The 18,121-nt window shown below is 34.6% G+C and overlaps 1 long non-coding RNA gene across 2 annotated transcripts in view; it reads left to right on the top strand.

Moving 5' to 3' along the window:
• The first annotated feature begins 9,391 nt into the window (after window positions 1-9,391).
• The window catches only part of LOC127478321 (uncharacterized), a 51,355-nt gene continuing 42,625 nt past the window's right edge, over window positions 9,392-18,121 (top strand). For both annotated transcript variants that reach the window (XR_007907177.1, XR_007907178.1), the window contains exon 1: window positions 9,392-9,494. This is a non-coding gene — a long non-coding RNA (uncharacterized LOC127478321). The remainder of the gene's footprint in view (window positions 9,495-18,121) is intronic.

The raw sequence follows: 18,121 nt of genomic DNA, 5'->3' as shown, positions 1-18,121 counted from the left end.
CATCTTGCTTAACCATTGCTACCACACTAAGATACTAAGTAATGACTGTTTAAATTATTACTTTTCTCTCTATTCATGCTGTTAATCATATATGATTCATTCTTTAACCATAACTAAATTTTTGCATTTAAAAACTTTTCCTTACAGCAGTCAACATCAATGTCTTGAGCACCATTCAATTCCCATCAAGCACCTTATTTAAGAAAAAGTTAACTGGAATCCAGATAACATCCCATTCAAGCTAGTTTATGATATTTTTTAATATAAACCAACTTCACATCACTTAATGTTCTTTACCTTAATATTCAAAATAAAGGTGGAAAGAACTCTTCCTCATCTCTCAGTCTCCATGATAAGGTTACACATTTGTAGTGTAAGACAAGCAGATTACTCATTTTCCACACTAGATTATATACAAGAATTCTTTCAATTTGGCTTCAATGTGTTTATGGTCTTGCTAGATCAACATTGTGAGACTGTTCAGAAAAAACAAGAAAAAATCTGAGGTCCATAATAAAACAAAAGCACTTGGTACTTTGAGCTGAAAACTAGGTTGTCTGACATAGAAGTAAAGAATAAACCAGAGGCCATGCTACTGAAATGTACTGACATTCATGATTTTATATAACTTTGAACGTTAAGCTTTATGTTTTCTAAAGTTCAGAATTATGCTTCAGAATGTAAAGTGACTACTCCGAAATTCAAGAAAACCCATTTATTCTCAAGATATAAGACCATTTGCCAAGAACAGTGTTTTGCTTTTGAAATCTCTGAGTAAATTTACCACTAATGTCAGACCAAAGAGAGAGTGTGGTGGACCAGAGTCCTACAGTGATTTGTCAAACTATTTTTAAGAATGGTTTAGCATTTCTTTGTTCAGGAAATGTAAGTTTGGTGTATGCTGACCATGGAAAACAAATGTAAGCCATAGTTAGAGCAGTAGGAGATTAATTTGGCATATTTAGGAATATATTTATTAGCTGAGTAAGCATTCTAGACCAGTAATATTTATAGGGAATATTACTACTTTTACAACATAGATCTTAAGTAATTATTTTAGGATGTCATTTTAATTAGTAACAATAAAAACATTAGACAGCATCTGAAGGAAAACCCCTCAGGTTTACCTATTACCAAAATTAAGTTACATCTCAAAGAACATCTACAGAAAAAGGCATTATAAATACTAGAAAGGATTTACATGCCTGAGCATAAGGAGAACTAAGAAATCTACATTGTTTTCTCCAAACTTCAAATACATTCTTCATTTGAATTAACAGATGCAGAAGAGACAATAATAATTATGGGGGAAAAATAAATAAAACAGATAAACATCGTCAAGGAGGAGAAAGTCATCGTGATTACATAGATACGTGTCAGATAACACTCATACTGTCCAGTAAGACATTGATTGAGATGTCTCTGTACTCCAATTTTGCAACACTTTTATACCCAAGTAAGCAATTAAATTTTGTTTGACATTTAAAACAAAATAAAATTAAATAAATCTAGTACAAAATACTGTATCTGAGGCAGAGTAGTTAACCAAAACTATGTTGTAGTGACATCCAGCACAGTGATTTTCCTTTATTTAACCAATCTGAACCTGAATGGACAGGCCAAAGTAAGACTGTTTTTCTGAGCCCACATAATCCATTTAGTAGTCTCCCTGATTAGCCAGTCTTGATCTTGGCTCCTTAGTGCCTTTTATTTAAAAGCAGTGAGATACTTGCAAATACTTCCTACGGGAGTTATTTAATCAGGTTCAGTCCTGGATTTGATGTTTATACTTAATTTTAGCAAGTTTTGCAGAAGTGGTGTCTTTTAGAGTAAGACATTAAAAATACCTTTCTGATAGGAGAATAATTATATTTACAGCTTCTTTACAACTCCTTATGTGCAGTTGTAGAACACTGGATCTGGAGGCAAAAATGATGTGTTATTGCTACCAAATATTTGAATTTTCCTTAAGTTTATATACATGCACCAATGAAACAAGAAAAAGAGATGGCCTGATTTTACATGAGCACACTTGCAGCTCCTTTGTTACTCACACATTAGTTATGCCAACATTTTATTGAAATGTATTGTGGCATTCATCTCCATCCTTCCAATGTTACCATATGTAAGCTTGTACCACAAGTAGTGGTAGTATCATTCAACTGTGAAATAAGAAAGGTTCCAGACATGTGTTGCCAAGTCTCTTTCACCTTAACATTTTTACTCAAATTTTAATCACTGAAAGAGATGAACAAGCCAACATAAGCATTATTTATTGTGTTTCTCAGTGCTAATCAAAATCATTCCTAATGAGAGGAGGGAAATCTATTTTCTTGCTCAAGACATACTGAAAGCGGTATGACAAAGCACTTCAATGATTTGAAAATACCAGTATTTTCTTTCAGTTCCAATTATGTTGCTAATTTTGCTGAAAATAAATTTTCAGACAATAAAGATATTTAGCACTGTTTGTTAATTGGAAGTAGAACAAAAAACCTCCTACTTTGTCTTGTTCTGAGTGCAGTAGAAAATTTCATTTTGTAACTTACAAATTGAAAGTAATGCTATATCTTCTAGAAAAGATTTGTGAAATGCTCTAAATAAGAATTTGTATTTTATTTTAGTGGCCGATTCAGAGGAATAATCCTTCAGTGATGGCCAAGCAGATAAGTGGTGCTAGAGTACTTTATTCTGGTTTTTCTTGTGTTATGTAAAGACTTATAGAAAATATGTATTTTTCCTTTTAGCAAAGTGATCCTAATGGTTTCAAATACTGTTTTTTCATGAGTTAAAAAATCTTCTAAACACATGTAAATAGGAATTATGGAGATCCTATTCTACTTAACTCATTGAAATGTCTGTCACTTCTGTAAGACAATGCAGGGAATGTAGAGAAAAATGCAGGACAAAAAAGTTTTCAGGTTAAAAGTTTAAATAAGCACCATGTGCACTGGTTTTAAGCAGAAGAAGTCTGAATAGATGAAAACTCATGGCAGAAATTTTCTCATCCATATCATGATAGCTTTATTAAGAGTCCGATTGTTATAGAGTAACAGTGAAAAGCAAGTTGTATCCACTTCAACGAAGGACTACACCTCTATAATGTAACTACTTATATTAAAAGAATCTAAATACATGATAGAATAATATAAGCAGTGCATTTTTCTGTCTTAAAATTCATCATTATACACAGAGACTAGAAACTTTTTGTTTCCAGGGACAGTGGATATTTCAACATGATCGATTATTAATGCTTTCCATTTCCTAAGTTAGAGATGTAAATGCTTTAATACTTAAAACAGCAGCTTTCAGAGACATCCGGGTAATTTTTAATTAATCCATACAGTTAATGTTTGGAGAGCTAAGTAAGTGACTGGAGTCTGTACCCTCATCCTTTGGGAAGCATTGCACGTTCATTGCTTATATACAAAGCATAACAGACCCACTTTATCAGTGAGGTGAAACACATCTGCTTGTTTCAACTTATTTTCTGATAGGTATTTTTCCTCAAAGAGAAAGTCATAATCTTGGCAAATACGTTAAAACCAGGGAAGAAGGAAAAGCAAGGTGAAGAAGACTTATTTCTGATAAAACAATTGCAACAGAGCTGTAATTACTGCTAAACACTAAAATATTCAGGGTCTAGTTGCTATGAAACTGTGATGAAGTTCCAGTACACCTGCTGTAGACACAATGAGTGGGTGAAAAGCCAACTTATTGACAGAAGATATACCTTTATTTAATCAAAGGAATGACGTTTTTACCTTTCATTTTATTCTGTAACAGTCTATTTTTCTTTAGGATTTTCAAAATCTTGCATTAGTTCAACAGCCTACAATACTTGAAGAGTCCCACCACAGTACACAGAGCACACAGTACTCTCAACTGTGAATCTGTACTTGTGGCAACCAAACACCATCACATAGATCCCTTCAGTGACAGATACACTCCATTTTGGAACTTGAAGCTTCTGTTTTTTCTGACTCCACATTCTCAAAATTCACCATAGGTAACATATACAATGAGTAGATTCACTAATATATTTTTATCTTTTCTGCCTTATTATTCTAGTGATGAAAACAAGCAAAAGCTCAGATTTACTAGTTCTCAGTAAAATCAGTGTTCAGAACAGATTACCCACATGTACAGTAACAGAGACAGGAAAAATTGACATAGTTCCCAAAGGCCTTACAAGCAAATAATTCACCTGCTCTCACATTGCATGGTTTCCTTGGCAAAGAACGTATTTCTCTGTTCATTCTTACAAAACAAAACCACCCAGCAGTAGCTGTACTGACAGTGATGCGAAACAGCTTCCCACAAAGCCAAATAACTCACCATAAAAATAATTTGATCCACACTCCCTGTGTCTTACTCCACTTCTCTCTTCATGCCCCCTTTATAACACCCCTTAATAAGGTTGCTACTCTCAGCCTGGGCTACCTACCCCACTTGGATTAGTGCTGAAAAGGCCCAGCCATGCACACAGAGCTCTGCATAGGTTGAGAAAAATACTCATAAATCCTTCTGACTGGGAGCCATGAGTCTTAAAAGGACATTGCTGATGACAGACAGCATTGCAACGTAAAGGTATCTCCAGCACAGAACCAGTTGTGAGCCTCTCTTCTGAGAATTCATCTATGAATTATCAAAAGACTCATGCTCTATTATAGTAGAGTCTCACTGTACAATAAATGACAGCAGCCTATTGCATAGTAAGTGACAAAAATATCTTTGTAATTTTCAACACTCTCACACATGTATCTATCAGATGCGAAGTTAAAAATAGAATAGAAGTACATCGTGGTTGCCAAGTTTCTATCATTAAATGAGGTGAGAAAAGTAATTTCACAATAGAAAGGATCAGTATTGATGTGAAGCTGGATTTTTTTTTTAAATCTTAACTTTAATGACTATATTCCGCTTCATTTGATAGAAGTCTTCACCTAGATGAATAAGGAAAAAGGAAAAAAAAAAAAAAGGAAAAAAAAGAAAAAAGAAGAAAACCAAGAGAATAGAAGAGCAAAACAAACAATATAATCATGATCTCAGGTGCCTCTGATTAATTTCAATTTGTTGAACGTGTTTGGATTTTTTTTCATCTGCAATAAAACACTAACTATATATTTTATTAATGCAGACACTAAATCTGACATCAGCAGGGAATTTTTCCAACAATAATTGTCTTTGCTAGAAATACAGAACTGTCCTCTGGATAGAACTTGAATTCTGAGTTCAGGGAATGCTAAATGCAAAAAATTACAGGATCTCAAGAGTTTCAGGATTATGCATTTATCATGACTTTTATACAAGTAATTCCTTGGAGAAAGAAGGTCTTTTTATCAGTTACTGAAGAATATCTGCTATTACAATTCGTTTCATGATTCAAAAATGTCTGTTGAACTTAGAAATAGTCAGATGACATTTCTTTTCACTTTGAGTCACTTTATTAACAATTACTTGATCTCTTGAGACTTGGGTGTCTATATATGCAGTTAGGATAACAATCTAAATATTTTAGGATTTATGACCAACGTGGGGAAAAAAATTGCATAAAGATTATGAATGAACAGCATCTAGATAGTTTGGCATGTAGAGCATAAATAATGGCAATATTCTCGTGTTAAATTAATTTAATTAATTTAATTCCTATACCACTTATATTTTCTATATGGCAACTTTTCTATGACCATCAGTCATATCAGAAATAATTAATATAAAATCCCCCTTCATCTCTATTGTTATCAACCACGAGAATTTTAGCAGAATGGCCAAATCTTAAGAGGATATGAGGACAAAATTGCAACTTTTTACACAGATTTCAAAAGTAAATATCCCTAGGGGTCAAGACTGAGTTACAGTGAAGGGGTATAAGATAATAATTGTTTTATATGCTTTTAATACTCTTTTGTTAGGAGAGTATAATAAGGGACTTCATATTCAAACAGCTTTTCGAGGGTGTTGAATTCAATCTAAAAAAAGAGAATGTGTGTTAATTACAGTATGCAATACACCAGAACAGTACTAAAAGTATACAATAAAGGAGAATAAGTGTTTAGGATACAAATCATGTATATTCCAAGAGGTAAGGTAAAATTACTCTCTCTATTTAATTGTAATTGCTGAATTTCCAAGACAGCAATATTTTTCTTTGCTTAAAAATACACAAATTAGGTGGAATGTGATGAATTTTCTTCCTTTTTCTTTTTTATAAATTCTTGTAGCAATTCACTTCTCTGAAAATTAAGTTAAAGAATATTTAATCCTCACTATACACGATAATTCATAATTTGCATGCCAATCAATCCTTTTCTTTCAAAATTGTTCATGAAGAGTGCAAAGGTGGGAAACCTCATGAAAATTAACTCACATGATAGTTGAATGGATGAAACCGTTTGTTTGGGATTGGGCAGTTTCAATGTGGAGAAAACTTGCAACTTTTAAAAGTTATTTTTATACTTCCACAAGGGCTAAAAAAAAGCTACAAACAGAAAATCCACCATAAAACGAAAACCAAGCCACACATGAAAAAACAACAAGCAACCAAAAGAAATCACAAGCAAACAAACCCCAAATCTCAGGCCTGTCAGCTTGACCTCAGTGTCTGGCAAGATTAGGGAGCAGATCATCCTAAGCGCAATCACACAGTACCTACAGGATGGACAAGGTATTAGACCCAGCCAGCATGGCTTTAGGAGGGGCAGGTCCTGTCTGACCAACTTGATCTCCTTTTATAACCGGGTGACCCCCCTGGTGGATGAGGGGAAGGCTGTGGATGTGTCTATCTGGACTTCAGCAAAGGCTTTGACACCATCTCCCATCGCATACTCGTGAAAAAGCTGGCAGCCCACGGCTTGGACAGGGGCACTCTGTGCTGGGTTAGGAACTGACTGAAGGGCTGTGCCCAGAGAGTGGTGGTGAATGGTGCTGCATCCAGTTGGCAGCTGGTCAGTAGTGCTGTCCCCCAGGGGTCAGTGTTGGGCTCAATTCTATTTAATATCTTTATTGACCATTTAGATGAGGGGAGTGAGCCCACCATCAGCAAATTTGCAGATGACACTAAGCTGGGGGGGAGTGTGGATCAGCTGGAAGGCAGGAGGGCTCTGCAGAGGGACCTGGACAGGCTGGAGAGTTGGGCTGATTCCAATGGGATGAGGTTCAACAAGGCCAAGTGCCAGGTCCTGCACTTTGGCCACAACAACCCCCTGCAGCGCTACAGGCTGGGCACAGAGTGGCTAGAGAACAGACAGGCAGAGAGGGACCTGGGGGTTTGGATTGACAGGAGGCTGAACATGAGCCAGCAGTGTGCCCAGGTGGCCAAGAAGGTCAATGGCATCCTGGTCTTCCCTGGCCAGCAGGACCAGGGAAGTGATTCTTCCCCTGTACTCAGTGCTGGTGAGGCCACACCTGGAGTGCTGTGTCCAGTTCTGGGCCCCTCAGTTCAGGAAGGATATTGAGGTGCTGGAGCAGGTCCAGAGAAGAGCAACAAGGCTGGTGAAGGAACTTGAGCACAAGTCCTATGAGGAGAGGCTGAGGAAGCTGGGGTTGTTTAGCCTGGAGAAGAGGAGGCTCAGGGGAGACCTCATCACTCCCTGAAAGGAGGTTGTAGCCAGGTGGGCATGGGTCTTTTCTCCCAGGCAACCAGCAGTAGGACAAGAGGGCATGGTCTTAAGCTGTGCCAGGGGAGGTTTAGGTTGGCTATTAGGGAGAAATTTTTTATGGGGAGAGTAATCAGACATTGGAATGGGCTGCCCAGGGAGGTGGTGGATTCACTGTCCCTGAAGGTTTTTAAGATGAGACTGAATGTGGCACTTAGTGCCATGGTCTAGTAACCGTGGTGGTGTTGGGTCAAGGGTGGGAGTTGATGATCTCAGAGGTCTTTTCTGACCCTGTTGATTCTATGGTTCTATGATTCTATGATTCAGCACAGCCTCCCTCCGCCCTCAAAAAATTTTTATTTATGTTTCTTGTCAAAACCTAGGGCACAGTGAAAGTAGAAACCATATGTACAAAGTGTTTTTCCTTCGTTTCAAGCTTTTTCACGTGGTCATCAATGGATTCTTGATTCATCTTTTGCTTTGCTTACACAGGCCTTGAAGATACTGCAGAGAGAAAGTTCTCCTTTTTGACTTCATGAAATTTGAGATATTAGACCCTTGTCTACCTAGAAATCTGTCTCTTCATGTTTCTTCAATGCTAAGAATCATCTTGTTTCTTCAAGATTCATGGCTATTTCAGTGTCGTAGCAGCACCCTGTAGTATGTATTTCCTCCTCCCAGCACACACTGCACTACACTTACCAACCTCCTGTACAGCTCTGGTGAGCTTTAGTGAAGTTATATAGATCTACATAAGATGACTGTCTTAGAAGTCATTACATCACCAAAGAAAAACGCCCAGTATATATATTTTGGTTTCTTTAAAAGTCTCAGGTTCTTTAAGAAAACATATAATGAAGAGAGAGCAAAGTATTTCTATTTAATAGAAGTAATTTCCTCCCACATTACACAGTTCTTTCAGCAAAAACGTATTCCTCACAGTGTGTTGCTAAAGTCAAAGTGCATTTTTTCTTGCAATTTATCTGCTGGATATTTACAAACCATAAATTGTCATTTTGTTACTCTGCTGACTGACAGCCCATCTCGCACTGAGCTGCAATATCCAGGTTTTTTTAAACTGACTGTATATTACTGTCTAGCACAAGCAAGTCCCAATTGATTTGAGTTGTAAATTAAATACCCTGATGGTTGTAACATGGTGATATATTACTAGAGTAAATGGAGGTTTTTCTTTGCGGTGGATATGTGCACATGCACAAAAATACAAGTCGCCAGAGTCCCAGTCAGAGTGTGAATATTCCATAATTTTCAAGCAAACCACAGTGTGAAACCTGGTCAACAGGGGCTTTCAGGGAAAAAAAAGTTATGGAACTAAATGACATCAGCTGTGAAAAGCAGACACTGAAAATGCTCCTCATTGACAATTCTCGTTTTTAAATACTGAGACAAAAGTTCTCATAAATGAGCAGGTAACAAACCTCATAAAATTGATCTGGAAGAGTAGTTGAAACAGAAAACACTGTAGAAACAAAAACAGAGGGGTTTTTCATATTTAAAAAGGCCATTCAGTATTCAATGATCAGGAAAAAAAGAGGATTAATTCCTTGTCCCTAAGAATTATCAAAAATCTCTATGTAGCACTTCATTTCTCATTTTACCAATGAAGAGTAAAATAAGAAATTAATTTTTTTGCTGCTTCTGTTAATCTTTTATTTTCTATGATAGAATTCTACTTTTCAAAAGTCAAAATGAATACATTTTGAACCTTGGACTTAGTAGAAGGTTGGCTTGTTTCTTTCTTTCTGTTTGCTTACAGAAAGTATTTATTTTGGGGCTCAGTGTACCTGGTATCATACTTTAAAGCACAAAAAAATTTAACAGGATAATACATGTAACAAGAGTGCGTTTTTCACCTTTCTCTGCAAGCTTAAACAGGTCAGTTGAAGACTTTTTCATACTTTGCATGGCTCATACTTTCTTTGCCATCCTAAAGTTACAGTATTATAACCTGAGCTTGTAAAGGATACAGAATACAACACTCCACAGTGTTTCTCAGGATAACTTCTTTATTTAGCTCTTCTGTCATACTGAGTGCAGTTGAAGAACATTTGCTTAATTGAGATCAAATACCTACTATTAGATGGGTGAAAAAATGAATTCTCTAATCTAGACTGCAAAAAAGAATGATATTTGACAAATTTGACCCAGGAAAAGATCTTAACAGGTTTGGGTGTTGTTAAAGAATGTCTATTTATATATATATATATATATATATATATTTTAAACGTGAATCTGATTCATTAACTAGGAAAAAATCTATGTACAGTTACATATTAATTTAGGAAGTTATGATAGGCCATGTAAATCACTTAGGAAAGTGATGTCATGCTAACACTTACCGCAACTTTTCCTCAAGAAGGTAAATAAGACAAAGTTTTCTTAGCTGTATGGTAGTTCCTGCAAAGTTTATTTCAGTTTCTGTAAACACTAAAAATATCCCTTCCAGTGAATATTCATATTATTCATTCAAAATTAACCTTGTGTATCTTCTCACTCAGGTGTTCCCACTCTGAGCCTACTAAAAGCAGTTACTCACAAATAGACACAGTCTGTGTGATGGTATAACCATTGCTGCTGCCATTCATGATCAGCTATGAGTCCCAGCATCTTAAAAGGATCAGAAGAACGATGCAATAATAATAGAATTAATTTTTGTTACTTGACCCACACCTGAGACTAGATACAACTCTTGTGCACAACAATACTCCACGTACCCAGAAATGCAGAGTAAGTCTGAAAATATTCCTATATGAATAGGTATCCTTCCCAGGAAAAAACAAGCCTTAGCGGAAACGGAAATTGCTTTCTTTCCTATCTACTATGATGATTTATAGTGTGGCAGAGTAGTAGAGAGAAGACTCCTGGTCAGGTGTGAGAAATATGACACTAATCATATGGATGATTATGATTAGATTTATTGCTGATACAGTATCTAAATATTGCCAATGCAGTCTATAGTATAAGCAGGTCTACAGGGTTATAGTATAAGCAGGTTTGGGTAGAAAGGTACAGGTTTTTGGTTTTTGGCCCTGCAGAATGCCCAATTGCAAAGTAACAAAGCAACAAAGGCTTCCACTACAAAGTATCACCAAATAACATATTAAGAAGGAGAATATATGTCAGCAGCTGCTCTTCTGATTATGGTTCTCAGTCTCTCAGTATCTTTCTGCACCTTAGACTACATGACCCTATTGACTTCTTCAACTGAGAATGAATGCGGTAACACAACATTTTACTGAGCTCTGCCTTGCCACGTGTTTTTCTTTCCATCAAAAAAACACTTTATGCATACAGAAAAAACTAAACAATTTTGTGAAATTTCAAAAACTATATACTGCTTATGTAATTTGTGTTCTCTGGGGAGATTTATACCAAAGTTCTGAAAGTTTAAATGCTGCCTATTATTATCTCAGCCAAAACAAACCCAATGTTTTTATGCATGAATACAATCCCATGGATTTTACTTTATCTGCATATATCAAATAATTTTCTTCATCCTACCTATGCTTTGTGCGAGTGATCTGCTTTTATACTCTCTCCATCAAGGTTCAACTTACCCAGGTATTATTAATCAGAAAAAGTGTAAGGCAATCAAATTAGGTCCAGCATGCTCCTGCTGTCAAAAAATCAACCAGCTGTGATTGATTAATGGAAGAATGCATCTGATTTTGTGGTGCGAGTTCTTCCTTCAAAAAATTTTAAGACGTTTAACATGTTTCTGTCAGCAAATCTTCTCAGCTGACAATCTTTATGAAACAGCCATCTGTTTTCAGGGATTATAAATACTTTATCAAAATATTTTTGACATGTTTCTCTTGAAAGATGATATCTTCTTTTCAATAAGTTAATGTCTTAGAGATAACTGCAATAGCTAAGTATGCAGTCAGAAAATAAACTTTAAGATTTATCTGATTCACTGGCAAATGACATAACCCATAACCTCAGCACATTTTTTATTGTCATAAATTACATGAAAATAACATCAATACTTTCAAGGTTGCTGCTATTTTATTAAGATTAAAATCATGCTAAATCAAAAATAAGTAGAATTTAAAATGGTTAATTAGAGGTTCCATGTTCCCTCTTATCCAACCTTCTGATTTATCACCTATTTGTCTATTTCTTGTCCCGGCACTTTTCTGTCATTTAAAGAAGAATTAGAATTCAGATATTTTATGCGTCCATCTTATAGATGTGGGAGTAGTTCAGAATCTGTGAAGACTTTCATTTTACTGTCCTGCAGTTATCCACACAAATAAAATAATTATTATTTATCTCTTATTTTTCTACAGTCACCAGAAGCATTATCTAGAACAGGACCCATTTTTCTAGACACAAAATAAACAAAAATTCTTGACTGTAGATGTTTATAGACTCAGAGTGAAGACAGAACATGTAAATGGATAAGTAGCAATAGGACCTAAGAAAAGTGGATGAGAAATAAGAATGATTTTGCTCTAAACTATCCCATATGCAGTTTGAATTTGTTAGCAGATTGGGAGAAGTAATATCAGGATGCCATCCATCCACTGTAAGGTGGGTATTTTTTGTGGGAAAAATTTTGAAGGTAAGGTTAGTCATCAATTTTTTTTTTAAAGCAAGTCTTAGGTTAACTTTCTTGAAAGGCTTTACTTGTTTCCAGCTGCTTTGTAACATAGTGATTTTGATTTTTTTCCTTCTGTATAATATATATCTCAAAACATGCACATAATTAGGAAAAAACTTTTTCAGTTGTGACTAGAAGGCATGTTATCAAAGACTAGAGAGCTACTCCATCTTTCGGAAATATCTTGTAGTTTTCACTAAGTTATTTCTAACTGACCACTATTACTTAATTTGTTTGATTTTCTTTTTATCTTTTCCTCTCAACCCTTTCAGTATGGAATACTGAAGTCTTTCATGCTGCTTACCTCTTGCGTGCATTTATTGTTTCGGATAAACCAATAAATATGTTTTGTACCTAACAATAAAATTGTATCTGAAACTGAGACTATCTAATTTTATTCCTAATTTTCCAAATCTAAAAAATAATTTTTTCTATTATTATCCACTCAGTAAATACTATCATTGTCTTTTAGAGAGATTGTATCATAAACACACATATTTATTGAAAGAATAAAAAATTCCATTCCATTACTGACTTTAGTAACTTCTGTCTTTTGTTGATATGACCCAATCCTGTGAATAAGATAACAGTGTGCCTGGTATCACTAACATGAATAAGGTTTTGTGCATACAGAAATACTTGTAAGATTAAGATCTATAAATTAAGATTTTTACAATAATGTGTTTGGAGCACTTCAGAGGACTAACTTTATTTCTGTGTGTGGCCTACCAGAAATCTTGATGCCATTATGGTATTTCAGTAGTTTCTGACCTACAGCTGACGGGCAGAAATGCAAACTATCTATAGTTAACCCCCAGAAGCACCAAGGCTTACGTTTTATTAATCCTTATTCTCAGGTCAAGAGAGGTGCTCGGGAAGGGGAGGAGAAATATCCTGCATCTCTTTGCAGAGATCAGTATCACTGTATATTGAAAACAACTGTACAATGTGCAGCTCTGCTGACAAAAAAGATATGAAGAACAAAAGTACCTAATATTTCCTCTTTAAACTGTAATAAAATTACAGATAAGAATAAACTATTGAAAAAGAGTTTGAAAATGTATTACATTTCTGAAAGGAAGACCTATATTATAAAAATGAAAGTATAAATTTGGCTTTATGAATTTATTAGATTGGATGAGGCCATGATTTCTTCTCTTTTTTAGTACCCTAAATACCAATACATTCTGCCTAACAACAAATCCTGTTTCACTCTGGTTGTACAGCACCACTACACTGAGTGATGGGAAAGTGTCATGCAGCATCCCCTGGGTCTAACTCTCTGGTTGTTCTCTGTAGTGTTCTCTCTACGTCTTCAGTGCTGTGAAAGCCACATATCCTATATATTTCTAAACATTTCTATAATGGGATAGAAGGACAAGTGAACTTTTGAGTCTGTTGAATTAGGCATTGCTTATGAGATTCAGTTTCTAATTGAACATCATGTTCTTTATCCCATAAACAGTGTTCCAGAGAGATGAATATTTGCCAGTGCTTCTTATACATACCTAGGTTTGAACTCTATGTGTCCCTGGGTTATCTCAGTTATTTCTGAAACTGAGACAGTGTTCCTATAACACATTGTTTCCTAAAATTTTTAGTTTAGATCCGAACAACGTTGGCACATTGTTTAGTGCATTCCAAAATATCTGTGATTAAAATCAAGTAAAAATTTTTTTTGAGAAACTTGTGCATAGGAAACAGCAAAGAAGTGCATTTTAAATTGCAATATTTTTCTTGAAGTCTTTGCACATGAATTGAATAAGTAGTTTGACAGCAGTACCAGACAAAGTTTAATATGGGGAGAAGAGGGCTTTTTTCATATGGGCAGAAGAGGGCTAGAAGAAAATTTGTCCCTCTTTTGTTTCAATTCCAGTGATGACTGGCTCTTGTTACAGAAAAACAAGAGGAACTTCAGGGAGAAAAAGATATAACACAGGGAATCATTGGAGGGTTACAGCATAAATCCATCATATTTGAGTTCTGGTCACTGTGGAGCTGTATTATATCACTCATAAGAAAATGGCAAATTTTTGAAACAAATATGCTTGTACCAAGATGTATAATTAATTTTGAACTGTTCCTGCACTCTGTGCCTATGTCTACTTTGAAAACCAGACAAATCTTAGCAAGACTGCAAGTTGCCTGGTAACAGGCAAAGGATGAAAGGCAATGGAGACCAGAGAGAACTACAGGTATTTAATTTTCTTCCATGTAGTTGACATCACATAAATTTGAATTAGATCCTCAGAGTTTAAGCTAACTCTTGCTATTTGTATTAAAATTAAAACTTAAAAAAAAAAAGAGTTTGGGAAGACTGGAATTGGACATAGATCCCTTTACGTGAGAAATGAGAAACCAAGTAATTGGTAAAAGGTTTAATATTACCGAATTCAACTTCAATTCCTATGTTTTGTTAGTCTGACTTTTGTACTATGATGCTCAGGCATTATTCTAAATGTAGAACTTTTAACAAAATATTTCTTATCTTATCCTTTATAGCTGACAGGAAATTAATGTCCAGAACCATCAACAAAGCATAAACTATCTTATGAGGAATATAAATATTATCTTGAGTGAAACATGACAGAATAAGAAATAGAATTTAGTGCCTGAAACACAGAAATGGAGATTTATAGGACAGAACTAAAAAGGAATACCTTATGCAGCCCTGTCAGGGATTGTATTTATTCTTTGTACTGAAATTTGGCAGGCCAGACTTGATAGAGTAAGGGATTTCTATGACCTAACAAAACCCTTTCTACTCTGACATCATACAGTTGTCTCCAGTGGAGTCTCAAACAACTCCTAAGTGCTCAAACATTTGGTGATGTTTTGAGAAGGTCTAAAATAACAAAAGAGTTTGTGACCTTTTACCAAAGAAGCACGAGATAAAAAATAATCTTTTGCCAACACTACTAATGGAAGAAAAAAAGACAATCTCTAGAGGATTATAAAACCCTCATCTAATCCTAATAGCTAAAAAGGATCTCTGAGGATTAGATTAAGTTCTATGTCTTTTTTTAACGTTATGTTCAAGAGAATAAAGAACTATACAACAAAATCTTTTATTTGAAAATGCAACTCTTGTGCCCAAGATAGTTAATGCAAAACTTGAGTTAAATCAATCCTGACAAAATTAAAATACTAATATGATATTAATTTAAATTACAGCAATTGTAAAACAGGCTACCTCTCTGAAATCTGACTGTTCATATAGGGAAATGTCAGCCCAGGTAAATAACCCTTGGAAACTGATATTTGAAAAGAAATGTTCAAAAGCCAAGTCCAGAATACATGAGACATACCTGAAACACGTATAGTTTATATAATTTAATTTTCTAAAGCAAATTTGAAAATTACCAAACAGTAAGAGCAGTCAATTATTTTAGCTTAAGAATCAGAAGATATTTAGAACTATATAAGGAACTATAAAAATAGTATATAGCACTGATACTCTAGCATAAACTATATTACAATGACAGTATTCAAAAAGATTAAGAAAACCCATTTAAATTCCTTTATGTAACAGATTCTGAGAGATTATATTACCCATATAGTTATTAATATTAATATTTATATGTTTTCTCAACCAGTGCTTATATATTGCTGTTGATTGACTCTAGTCTTCAAATTTTTCCAGTGCTATGAAAGTAGGAAATAAATGTAAAGACAGAGAAAAAAAAAAGTAAATATACAATCTCCAAGGACAGCAAAGCTTTGGAGATTGGATAACATTCATAAGCATGTAGAATTAAAAAATAAATAATAAAATTAAAGCATTAACTTTTCCAGCTTACTTTTCTATTTCCTAAAGAATGCTTATTATTTTCTACTTCTGTGATCTGTATACTTTAGATTGGAAACAATCATCTTTCTTAATTCATATACTAATTTTTCAATTAAAATGTCATTATTTGTAATCAGCTGTACAGTAAAGAAAAGATAAAGAAATTAGACACTTGTTTTCTTAAGCAATTAGTATTTTGCCTTTAGAGTTGGGGAAAAAAACAAACCCTCTTTCAACTATTTTTTATCGCAAAATCAGATGACATAAAGAAAAAAGAAGCTGATGTTCATCTGTGTAAGAAATTATTTGCTGTGATAACAGTAAAGAATAACCTGAAGAGATAGCTATTGTCTGCATTTCCAGCTAGATTTCAAAGAACTGCAAGACACGGATCAACACATCACTGTTTTTATGTAAAAATTAAACTTTTATATAGCAGTTGGCTGACCTGAGATTTGAAACAAATGATTATAATACCGTTGTTAACAGCCAAAAACCTCCTAAATAATGCATATTCAGAGGATTGAATTTTGTCAAAAGAACAAACTGAAAATGAAAGGATACCAGATGAGAGACTAAGGCTATTAGTGGAAATTTTTTGTTACCATCTTTTTGAAAGCAAATTCATTCTTATTTAGAAAAGAAAAAATAAGGGAAGCAATTCACCAGTCAAATACAGCAGTAGTTTTGGAAGTCTAAGTTTTATCATGAGCAATGTAGGGGAAGAAGGCAATACATCTCTAGTGAAACATACAAAGCAGTAAAATAGGGTGGTAACCATGTACAAGAGTGACATTTTCACAGAGTGAGTAAGAACAGAGAATGAATACTGAACAAGTGTGTAAAGTGGCAGGAGAGAAAGGAAAAAATTGTAGTAAGTTTCCTGTTATGACTTTCTTCTTCAATTCATATCTACATTTTTTTTCTCATGTTTATAATCTCTGTCTCAGACAGGAAGATCAGAAGCTGTTAAATAAAACATATTTTTATCAAATAATAAATGAGATTATTAGAATTTTTCAGTGTATACAATCTGGAAGAAATGTCAGGTGAGCAGTCCACATTCCATCCTAGAACAACCTACAGAGCATGAACAGTATGGAGATAGATATATAGATAGATAGATACATGCATACGTGCATACATACATGCATACATACATACATACACAAATAGACAGACACAGAGCAGTGTAGATTGTCTTGGACTCATCAGTCTCGTTGCATGGGTGTGATTTCTTCTTAGAAATACTGATTTCCGTATTTTCTCTTTGATTTTTTTCATTAACTTCATATGATACAGCTTGTCATCTCAACATTTATATGCATACCATCTTCCATTTTTGTAATGAGCATACTTTTGCTATCAAAGATCAAAACATTACTTTATACGTTCCCACTCCAATACTCCAGTGTTCCCCCTCTCTAGATATCACACTTTTAGACAATTTAAAAAAATTCCATAATGTTTATTCATATGTAATCATTGCTCTCTGCTGAACCAAAATGACTTTTCTGAGACTGACAATAGTACATTCTCCTTCTACTCTCTCCCTTTTTCTCTTTTGAAACAGGATTATTTTATGGCAATAAAACTTCTGAGGCCGTAGATATGTGTAGCTGTATTAAATATTTTACTTCTTTATCTCCAAATATCTCAAAAACCTTTCAAATGGAAGGAACTGTTTTATTGTTTCTACAGCATGAAACTAAATGTTGATTCTAACACAATTCTTACACACAGGTGCTTGTATGTGAGGGCATCTGTGTATGCATGTTTCAAGTAGAAAAACACAGACATGCCCTTACACACACACAAGTGTTCCAAAATGAAGTTTTACAGTTTAAATAGAAGAAATTAGACTTTAGAAAGAATATTTCTGTTATAGCAATTTCATCCAAAATATTTTGTCCAAACCTATTCAGAGAACTGTTTAAAAGAAGCTCAAAGGTGTTAAATATAAATTAGGGGCAAAGTGCAACCACAGAAGTCACATTACTGCTTCTGTTCTGAAAACTTCTCCAACCACAGAGAGAATGGTCTCATTTCCAAGAATATTTCTCAAGGGAACCAAGTTCACTAAAGTCCTGTGCAGGTATGACTGCT

The sequence above is a fragment of the Manacus candei genome, unplaced genomic scaffold (genome assembly GCF_025592945.1).
Source record: "Manacus candei isolate 608988 ecotype Guabito, Panama unplaced genomic scaffold, ASM2559294v1 h1tg000060l, whole genome shotgun sequence".
Taxonomy (NCBI): Eukaryota; Metazoa; Chordata; class Aves; order Passeriformes; family Pipridae; genus Manacus; species Manacus candei.
The sequence above is the reverse complement of the archived record's forward strand: the minus strand, read 5'-3'. Positions and strand labels throughout refer to the sequence as shown.